The sequence below is a fragment of the Aethalodelphis obliquidens genome, unplaced genomic scaffold, assembly GCF_003676395.1.
Source record: "Aethalodelphis obliquidens isolate GAN/ISIS:26980383/991018 unplaced genomic scaffold, ASM367639v1 scaffold67, whole genome shotgun sequence".
Classification (NCBI taxonomy): domain Eukaryota; kingdom Metazoa; phylum Chordata; class Mammalia; order Artiodactyla; family Delphinidae; genus Aethalodelphis; species Aethalodelphis obliquidens.
Window position 1 is genome coordinate 9377535 of NW_020838011.1, and position 10619 is coordinate 9388153.

A 10619-nucleotide genomic window follows, 5' to 3' on the forward strand; every position below is an offset into this window, starting at 1 on the left:
GTGTCTTAGTTGAAGCCCTTATTACCTTTCACAGGCAAAATATTTTAATAGAGCCCACTATCTCTAGCTTTCTTCCTTCTAGTTCATCTGACACTCTGCGTGTATTGAATCTGGCAGTTAGAAAATCATTAGTAATCTTGGCTAGAATACTTTCAATGGACTAGTAGGGCAAACGTCTGCAAGCAATGGGTCAGTGAGTGAATAAATTGAGAATGTGAAACATTGTTGTAAACTATTCTTTAAAGATTTGACCAAGAAGGGAATAAGAAAGACAGAGTAGGATATATTAAAGGAGAGATCTAATAATGTTTGCAGAATATGTGGAAGACTGTATTAGAGTGGAAGTTTGGAAAATATGGGAAAAGTTCAAAATTAATGAGAAGTTCAAATACCTGTGTAGATGAAAACAGAGTGGATAAAGAACACAATGTAAGAGATTAGCTTTTCTTTTCTTCCTAATAGATTTATATTTGTACTTATCCTTACCTTCTAAGCTGAGGATGAACAAGTTTCTTCTACTATTCAATCAGGAAGGAAAGAAATTAAAGGAGTAGTTGCTGTCATTTTTTTTTTCTAGTTAGTAGTAGGAAATGTCATTTGCTAAGGAATATAAGGGCGTGGTGGGATACATTCAAAGAACATAATAAAAGTTTGACATAGCACCATAAAAGATGCATTAAAGGATTCTACAGTGTGTTAAGGACCCAGCTGTAACTACATGACACAAGGCTTTAGCTGTGCTCAGGAGATCGCATATAAAAGCAAATAAGGTAAATAGATTGCTATGTGTTTGGAGATTAGGATGGGTGTGGGGGAATTAGAAGATGGTGAAATCATTGAGGGGCTGTCAATAGAGTAGTTGAAATAATAAAACATGGGCTCTAGGCTGCACAAATTTAGAAGAGAGTCATGGGTTTGAGAGTGATGGACTGCGAGAAAATTGAGAGAAACAAGAATTTAAGTTTGTCATGACTTTGAAGAATAGGTTTAATGGGACAGTTGCGAAATGGGAATCTGTAATAATTAATGATAATTATGTATTACAAGTGCTTGTTTGCATGTCTTCTAGCTCCTAGAGTACAAGAATAATGAGTAAATTGAATTGAATGAATAAAATAAGGGTCCTTCTGGATTTATCACTGATTCTGCCTGCTTAGATAACTTACAGTAATACTTTAGTAGTTCTAGGATGGGCATGAAGATGCTATATAAGGTTTGTCAAATAAATAAAACATTTAGGATGTTGGAGCCACCCTAAATCAAGAAAGCTCCATGATCCATAGGTTTGTTGTTGGACCCAGTTGTGATTCCCAGTCAAAGAGGGCCAGTTGAACTAAAGTCACCAATGTTCAATTTCATCTCTTCATTGCTTATTCCAAGTTGAGTCTCATCCCCACTCCCATTCAAAGCTTCTTATAACAATAAGGGTGCTTTAGCTCTATAGTACTTTAATGAGACCTATCAGATAGCAATATAATTTTAATCAGGTACTTTGGCTAACGTAAATCTTTAAAAATTATCAGTCTTTCGAGACAATTGAACAGGTTAATTGGAAATTAAAAATCGTATGAAAAAAACCTTTTTGAAAATGGAATAAGCAGATTTACCTGGCAGGCATCCACACTTCCCTTCAGGAACCGGGCACACAACATTCCGGGTTTGATTGCACCACCATATACCACTTTACTGTTGCAGGCCTTATTATCTATAATCTTCACTAATCCTTTCTGGAGTATATTAGGATTTGTTCCTAAAGGAAAAAATATATATATAACATTTGCTAAAGTCAATATTAATCTCTCTGGCTAGGTTATTAGTATCTAACACTATGTAAAATTTCCAAATCAATGTAAAACATGTTTTAATTAAACTTGTATTTGTGTGCTTTCTTAATAACAAAGAAGTAATGTTATGAATACACCAAGCTATTGTTAAAAATCATCATATTTAGAAATACTTAGTGTGTCCATCCATGTGTGATGGGATCGTTTTTACTTTTGAATTGTTTTGGAAGTTTATATTTATTACCTGTATGGTTTAGAAAACAAAACAAAAAATTCATATTCCAGAAATACACATTTTATGATCATTTTTAGAGTTTCTACTGTTTGTGACTACAATTCTGAGTCTTGGAATTTTGTGGTTTATTTTTTTCTGCTTTCAAATGCATTTATGAACACAAACAGCCACTAAATCTTTACATTATTAGGGTCATGGTTTAAATGGTCTTTGCTCAAGTATTGCTTTGTCACAGAGAGCTACTCATTTTACCCTATCACAAATGTCCAAATCCCCTGTAGTTCTTACTTTTGCTATGGTACTTACCTGCATAAAATATGCTATGTAATCTACTTATTTATTGTATCTCGTGATTATTGTCTGTCTTTCTTTGCTAAGAATGTAAGCTTTGTAAGGGCAGGAATATTTGCCTATTTTATTCATTAATATATCCAAACGACCTAGGACAGTACTTGGAATAAAGGTCGTAATCAAAATAAATGTTTATTGAATGAGTGAATGAATAAATGAAATGGAGGAAAATGAATTACTTATTCAAATAATCATTTCTGTAAAAACTGCCATTCTTAAGGGAAATTAAGGTAAACAGTTCTATGAAATTGTAGTTTCTATATGAATGTTGTTGAGGATGATTTTCAACCCATTGCACATTACCTCCTTTAAAATGACCCAGAGAGAGAGAGTATTTCTCAGGTTTAATTGTAATTCTGAGTATTTTTTTTGACTCCTAAAACTCAAACCATGTAACGATGGAAGGTTAGGAACTCACCATCAGACTTTAATGTTCCCTATCCAGTGACCACCACATCGGAACTGGGTGGGAATGCATAAGAAGCTTCTGGAAGACATGCTCTTCGGATGTTGCTTGTGTATAATACTGGTGAAGACAGATGCACAAGAGCAATGTCATTATCGTGTGCTGCTGGTGTAGTGGTAGTTTTCATGAATTATAATATCCTTGACACTTTGCTGTATTTGTGGATCACTTAAAAGAAGCCTCAAACTAACATTCCATTCTTTGGGATCCCTGGCCCTAAAGAAAATGAATTTATTTATTAAAAGTCCTGTATATTGGAGTTGTAGGAATTAATATCTTATATTTTTTAAAGAACTAGATAAGTTTTGAATTCTCATAGTGCATATAAGCATACAAAAGCAAAGCTATATGTAAGAAAAAAGTTAAAATAATGATAACATGAATAGACTTGGAATAACTCAATAAGCTCTATTTTAAAGGATAATTCATGTAAACTACATTTTATTCTTTTTTGTACAGAAAAGACTCAAGGGGGTTTAGAAAGATAAATATAATAACACAAGATAATAAGATTAAATAAAAAGTGGGCAAGAATATGGGACAGAGTGAACTTGTAGAAATTAAGGAAATAGTCTAAATCCTCTTTTTTTTTAAATCCTCTTTTATATGCATTAAAAACTATAAATAGAAAATATTTCCGACTTTTACTATTACTTGTTAATCAAGGGTTGTACATTAAGCACTGAAAGTAGTACTGCCGGAACATTTTAAAACTCTCAAGTTTGGGAGGGATTTTTGTTTACATATAAAAACAATAAGTGCTATATAGAACCAACAGAAATTAGTGAAATGAACCATCAAACAAAAGGGTAAAAAACTTTTAGGTATAAAAAAAGTAAACTTTTGGTGTAATAATATATCCTTTAAAGAAATAATCATTTCAAGTAGAGATATAACATATATGGGAGGATGCAGGATGGATTCAAATACTTATGATTAAGTAAATATGACCAAATGTAATAATGATGAGAAAGGAATAGAAGACCCATATTCAATTTGGGATTTATAATTTCCTTATAAAATTGATTAAGTAGATTTAGCTTAGTGATTCTCAACTGAGAGCTATTTTGTCTTCCAAGAGACATTTGCTAATGTCTAGAGACACTTTTGGTTGTCAGTCTTGTCCTCTAGACACTGACATTTGGTGTTTAGAGGACAAGGATGCTCCTAAACATGCTATAATGCACAGGCTAGTCCCCCACCACAAAGAATTATTTGGTCCAAAAAGTAGTGCCACTGTTGACAACCCTGCTCTAGTCTGAATATATATATATATATATATATATATATATATATATATATACTGATAATTCATTGAGTAATTTTGAGCTATACCTCACAATATTGTACAGCTGGAAGCATAGTTGTATGACTATATTCTTGAAAGATATGTACCAGACTTTTAGGTACTTGAGTGAATTTGAGGCCTTTAAGTGGTCCAGAGCTTACTTTAAGAAACAGTGAGCAGCAGTGACAAGCCAGCTGTTACTAATCAGAGTGGCTCCACATTGGTGGACATTGTTCTGTTGAAGGCTAGCTTGCCAGGGCCATTCCCCTTCGGGAGTTATTGTGTGCTGTCCTCAGCCTTTTCAAAATCGAGTCATTAGCATATAATATTGATACCACTTATGTATGCATTCCTATAGTAAACAACCTTCCTATAATATGGGTCACTGTTAACTTTTAACTGAGAAAAAACACAGTCTTGGAAAAGTCAGGACTAATTTACTAATGACATGAGATTTCCTGAGAATTCATTCAAAATAGATTGACATCTTCCTCCCCCATCCTCATCACTCACATACATCTTTTTGTGCGTGGTTCGGCCTTGCTATGACCTGTTGAAAGAGGTAGGTGGAATTAAATGTTTAAATTTGGAAAATAATTGCATAACAAATTACAAAGTTGCATGGGGAAATGTGTGCTTTTTAATTTTGTGAACAGTTGTTTAAAGCAATAATTGCTATTAAACATTCATAAGAAAGTGTGAATGAATGTCAATGTGAATGAGATATTGATGAGAGACAGAGCAGACAGAAATGTATTTGCATTCAAGTTACAACAAACAATACTTGGATAAAAGGAAAAACACATGAAGACAGCCAACAGTTTTCCCAAAGTTATATGCTTCTCTGTATCAGGACTGTGCTTTAGTGTCAATTTAGATCCAGAGAAACTGCTAGACTCTTAAGTCTTTAAAGCAAATCTACAGTAATAGTGTAACTTCATTATTATTCTATCCATCTGACCCTCTCTCTGATTCTCGTGACTATCTCGTCTTACTCCAACTAAAGCACTGAGCTTGTCCCTTAACAGTTTATGGTACCTTTTGCTAGAGATCATCAGCCTCACTAATAAATATTTTTAGAGGGCAAGAATCGTATCTTTAAATAAAAAGGTATCTCCAGAACCTACTGGAGAGAACCCATCACATAAAAGGAGCGCAAACAAGTTCTCAAATGTTTGTAGAAATGAAGTCTATATAGTGTAATCCATGAGACATCTTAAAATAAAAATATTTGACTGCAAAACCCTCTTCTGTATTAGGTTTGTTCCTAAGAATTTGGAGAGTGAATAAAATTTGCCAAAATCAATGCAGTGGGCGTAGATTAAGGTAGTGGTCTCAGTCAGTGTCAATTTTGCATACCACCTCCCATCCCCAGGAGTAATTTGGCTATATCTGGAGACATTTTTGGTTGTCATAACTGGGAGGGGGGCAGTATTGGGCTACTGGTATCTAGTGGGTAGAGGCCAGTAATCCTGCTAAAAATTCTATAATGCATGGGACTGTCCCTGAAACAAAGAATTATCTGGCCCAAAGCAGTAGTTAGGGTTGAGAAACTCTGAATTAAAGAAAGATGTTTGTATCAAGAATGAGAATATTTAAATTAATTGGAAAGGTTAGATGGTCAATTGCTTCACAGAGATGTTGTTTGTTATATGTGACAAGATGTATCTTGAGGTATTCTCTCCTGAGGGTGGAAAGGATTAGAAGCACAGGGGAGGGACATGTAGACTTTTAAAAAACCTTCACTAGCCCTTTGAAATCCTTAAGTTTGTATATTGCTTCTGATTCTAGACTGTTCTCTTTGATGAAACCCAAACTTCAGTTGTTAAGGCATCCTCTTGATAAACATCACTGAATTTGAATGAGACAGCGCTCACACTGACTCACTAAGTGTGACTCCCTTTTCTTTCCCTCTTTCTATCCACTCCCTTATCAGGAACGCTACAGAGGATAAAGAAAATGATGCAGAATGTGAAGATATAAGCGTTCCTCCTGATCTTCCTTTCTGTTTGGACAACTCCTAAAGGAAGTTGGCTTTTACTCAACTTCCTTCAGAGGAATGTAAAAACAAAGATGATAATCTGTGGGCTAGGAGAACCTCCCCTGGGTGACTGTACTTCTCTGTTTCTGCTGTTACTCAGAATTTTAATCTAATTTATATCCATGCACCAATCTTTATTCTGAGTTTTTATTTACTCATGATTGTTATGTCTGTTAAGCTTTTAGCCACCACCTCTGCAGTACTACCTTGTTATTACCTCTGCCAAAATCTTACCTGGCACCTTAGAGCTTTTGTTATGTCGAAAGAGGTCATCTGACAAATTTCAAGGATTTAAGGAATAAAATGAAGACTCTCTGGGTGATACTTATCGAAAAATCAGATAATCTACCAAGCTCTTACAGTCTCGCTACATTTCTAACTTCTACTCCATCAGCTATTACTGCATTAAAAAAATTTTTTTATCAAAGTATAGTTGATTTACAATGTTGTGTTAATTTCTGCTGTACAGCAAAGTGACTCAGTTTTATATATATATATATATATTCTTTTTCATATTCTTTTCCATTATGGTTTATCACATGATATTGAATATAGTTCCTTGTGCTATACAATAGGACCTTGTTGTTTATCCTATTACTGCACTTTAATATACTTTACGTCACATGCCGAACTCTATTCTCTTCAACACTGTTCGATTTTTCTTGCCTACCTCTCCCTTCTCCCTTCTTATTTAAATTAAAATCTCAGATAAACCAAGGCAAATTCAGGATACTGGTCTGGATGGTTGTTTAGTGTCCCAGATGGGGGGATGGACAAATTGGCTAATCTCTTTCTTACCACTGCTTTTATTTCTGTGTTGACTACCTCTCTCTACCAACCTGACAAATTCCTAATTGTGGATTTTGATCATATCAGCACTGAAGATTTTAACTGGAATAATTGACTTAAAAACGTCTTATTAGTTGCTTAAGCGTTGTTCAGTCAAAATATATCACAGAGAAAAACAATCTAATACAGATTTGTGTTTAAGTTTTGGCCAGGTTGCTCAGAAATAACCGTGATGTGACTGAGGGATAGCAAGAGCCATTGGGGTCGGTGTCACCTGGCTCTGGAGAGCAATTCCTCTAATCCAGTTGCTCCAATCAACCTCAGATAAGAGGAGTGCTTCTCCTGACAGTGTGCTCCAGGTTCTAGCAACCTTGGGGATCACATTTCCCAAAGCGGCTAGTGGGAGAGTAGAAACAGAATGCCTTGGCCAGCAAGCAGCTGCTTGCATGTAAGGCAGCTGACTTAAACTTGGCTTCTAGGATCAGAATTCCACAGTGAGTTCCTAGGCCTGAAGTTTTCATCGGCAGAGTAGAAAATGCAAAGGGCTGACATCTTTTGAGTGCTTATCATGAGCATATACTCTTTTAAGTACTTTACTTGTACCTTCTTTTATCATCACAATAGCTTGGAACGGAAGGTTTGAGAAGTTAAATAACCTGTGTAAATTCATCCAGTTAGGAAGTGCTAGATCTGGGGCTCAAAACTAATGTGTAGCTAGTTTTAGAGTCTAAGTTCTTAATTATCACTGCAGTCCTTAGATCCCCTCTGCCATCATGGCATGAGATAATGTGTTCCTCATTTTAAATCCATGGTATCAGTCAAAGACCATCTACAGTCACCTTCATACGAGTTTCCAGAAGAAAGGTTCCCATTACACCTTTACGGATACCACATTGACTCTCAAGTGGAGGGTTGGTTTTTTTTTTTTCCATCTAAGGAATTTCTTACTAGAAAATAACTCTTTATTAGTGAACTTACATGTATTGAGAGGATTTTCTGCTGTTGGCATTGCAATGTCTAAAAGTCAAGGGGGAAGAAAAGGGAAATAGTTACATTTATGAACACATTTTGTTTTAATATTAATTCATATTAATTATCTGGTTTTGGAGAACACATTATTCTTTAGGCATAATCATTTTATTCAATCCTGACTATGTAATTTCTATGTTCATAGATTAGCATAGAGAGTAATAAAATCTTAGTATTTATTATTCTGTTTCTAAAAAGACTCTCAAGTTCCCCATCACAAGATATTTGAAAAAGAGGTCTGGGTTCTAGAAATTACTAAAATATATGAAAAATGGTAATCTTTCACCACATCTTGAATACAAACCACCAGATACTAAATGCATTTGACACTTTTTAATGCCATTTTAAATACTCTTGGCCCATCTTATCCCAGTCACAGTATGGTGACCTAGTCCACACAGATCTGGATCTTCTCTACTCAGGAGTAACAAATGCCCTTCTCAAGTCAGCACCTAGGACTTCTCACTTTCTGCTAGAAGGAACCCACCGGACATTCCAAGATGGACAATAGGAGATGTGGGAGGTAACTGTTGGAGCCAGAATTGGCTGAGAGCTGATGGACAAATGCTTCCCCCTTTAGTCACAGGGGAACACAGTTCTGAAATACAATTAGTAAGGTCCTACCAGATGGAGCTAGAGTTGCCGCTAGTGATGACCAACTTCCTCTCCCCATTTTACTATTTCTGTCCTTTACTCTTTCTCAAATCAACTACTGAATGCAAGTCTCTGTCTCAGGCTCTGCTTTTGAGGAAACAGATTAAGACACTCAAATAACTACATACCAGAACAAATAATGCTTGTAATTAGGAGAGAGTACATAAATTTTATAGTTAGTGCATTTCTCGGTGTTGTGTGCATTTTGCTCATTTAAAAATATATACATTTTGTGCAGTAAATTTCAATTATTCAGAACATTCAATTAAGCATGCCATTCCATTTCTCATTCATTTTGGATAAAAATATATTTTAAGAAGAGGGTACACTTCAACATTGTCTACTCATTCCTAGACATCTAGGGAATATCATAGAGTGAGATTTACTCCTCATAATTTTGGTATGGACCCCACATCTATGGAGAATGGCAAACCTGTTTAATTCATGTGCAAAGTGTGTGAGGAGAGGGTAAGTGAATTACAATTATGTCCCAAGTTTCAGATGCAGAGAACTGTAAATCCAGTAGCCATTTCGACTTATGAGTTTCTCTTCAAAAAGAAATCACCAGTTACTCTGTAACTTAAATACTGTAAATGTCAAAGTAGTTTCATTTTTATTATGTTCTTGGATTTCTATAAATCCAGGAGGGAGTATCCAGTTATGTATGCCAATTACAATTACACACTCTTGTATTAGGTTGCACAAAAATTCAGAGAGACAAAAGAATCCTTTACCAGAAAGTCAACCTGTCTGAACAAAAAGGCAGGAGCAATTCAGCAGTCAGAAGGACTAGGAGTAAATGTGTGCCACACCTACTTAAACTGATGGCATATTTCTCTCTAATCCTTTATGTCTGCTTTCCAGAGGCTAATTTTTATTCAACATGATATCAGTAGAGTTTGATTTTGAGCTTTGTGTGGTTGGTAAAATGTATCAAACCATATCAAGATTTTGGGAAATAATTAAACTACTATGACTCTACTGGAAAAATGTTAATTCCTATATCTTAAAAACTAATTATTTAGAAACCCTACTTTGTTCACAGACTTTCTTCTTCCTTTGAGGTTTTCTTAACTGATGCATGACTTTTTTTTTTTAAGGTATGATTAACACTACAAAAGTTACAGCTTTATTCTGATATGGCCTCAGTACCTAATTTACTTTTGTATTTTTTAATACATCTTTATTGGAGTATAATTGCTTTACAATGTTCTGTTAGTTTCTGTTGTACAACAAAGTGAATCACCTATATGTATACATATATCCCCTTATCCCCTCCCTCTTCAGCCTCCCTCTCACCCTCCCTATCCCACCCCTCTAGGTGGTCACAAAGCACCGAGCTGATCTCCCTGTGCTATGCGGCTGCTTCCCACTAGCTACCTATTTTACATTTGGTAGAGTACATATGTCAATGCTACTCCCTTACTTCGTCCCAGCTTCCCCTTCTCACCCAGTGTCCTCAATTCTGTTCTCTACATCTGCGTCTTTATTCCTGCCCTGCCACTAGGTTCATCAGTACCGTTTTTTAAGATTCCACATATGTGCATTAGCAATGCATGACTTTCTAAAGAGAAGAAATGTTTTTGAGCTAGAACTTACATTTAATAGTTGTATTATTTCAAAGCTTAATACAGTAACTATCACTTGGTTAGGTGGAAGACAGGTACCACGAATGGGGAAATGACTTAAGCTGTCATTGTTTTCGACTGAGTCACTGCTCTGGCAGTTTGTGTGTCCTTCCTTTTATAAATTATTTTTAATTTAACATCTTTATTGGAGTATAATTGCTTTACAGTGGTGTGTTAGTTTCTGCTGTATAACAAAGTGAATCAGCTATACATATACATATATCCCCATATTTCCTCCCTCTTGTATCTCCCTCCCACCCTCCCTATCCCACCTCTCTAGGTGGTCACAAAGCACCAAGCTGATCACCCTGTGCTGTGCGGCTGCTTCCCACTAGCCATCTATTTTACATTTGG